Source organism: Ailuropoda melanoleuca, chromosome 8 (assembly GCF_002007445.2).
Source record: "Ailuropoda melanoleuca isolate Jingjing chromosome 8, ASM200744v2, whole genome shotgun sequence".
Classification (NCBI taxonomy): Eukaryota; Metazoa; Chordata; class Mammalia; order Carnivora; family Ursidae; genus Ailuropoda; species Ailuropoda melanoleuca.
The window spans coordinates 61089228-61090182 of record NC_048225.1 but is presented as its reverse complement, the minus strand read 5'-3'; positions in this window follow the sequence as shown (position 1 = coordinate 61090182).

Sequence of the window (955 nt, the reverse complement as noted above, 5' to 3'; positions counted from 1 at the left end):
TAAATAAAGAGAAGCTCTGATTAAAACCCCTTGGGGTGGTGTTCAACAACAGCATCTCGGAATTGTTGCTATATTTGTTCCTGGGGTCACTGGGGTGCTCCCGAGCATAGTGGGCTCCATCATCAGCGGCAAGGGGAGGTATGGAGATGTCCCCTTGTAAGGACTGTCTTGCTTGGAGGGCCCGCTGACAGGCGCTGCCTGTATTTGCAGCTGGCCAGACCTGATGTTCATGAGTTCGGGGGGGTCATAGATACCACCTGTGACCCAGGCAAAATTGGTGCTGTCTCTTGTCCCTGCTGGCTCACCTTTGACTGCTAGCCCCCTTTCCCTTCACCTTTTAGGCTGCCCTGTGGATCCATTTAACTCGTGTTGAGTGAGATGAACATTTTCTGCAGTGATTCGAGGCCCAGCATTGCCCCAGACAGGAACAGTCTCAGCATGCGGCCTGGTGGGACAGGTGGGCCCCTGCCTGGGCCTGAAGATCCCTGAAGGCCTGGCTTGGGCGGCACCGAGAAAGGTGCAGGGCGCATGTGAGCGGCAGCAGAAAGCCGATGTTGTCCTCTTCCCTGAGTCTCCTGAGGGTCAAAGTACGCGGAATTGCTCACTCCAACCACATGACCGGTCCCAAGTGGAGAGGTGGGAAAGCCCCACAGGTGGCTTTAGGATTGGGGACTGTAGGGCTCCGAGCTAGACAGGGCGCTTTCTGGGAGCCTCCTGTCGGAATATTTCAGGCCTCACAGGACGGACCGGGTCAAGTTGCAGGAGCCTGCAAACAGGCGGAGCGCGAGGCTCTGAGGCCCTGAGGGCTGGAGCGGGGCGGGGGTGCGGGAGCAGCGGGTTTGGGGACGCGGGCCGCCCGGGCCAGGCCGACAGCCGCCCTCCGGCCACCGCGGCCGCGCCCCCTCCGCCCAGCGCCCGGAGGGAGAAGGGAGGGGGCCGGGAGGGGCGGGCACTG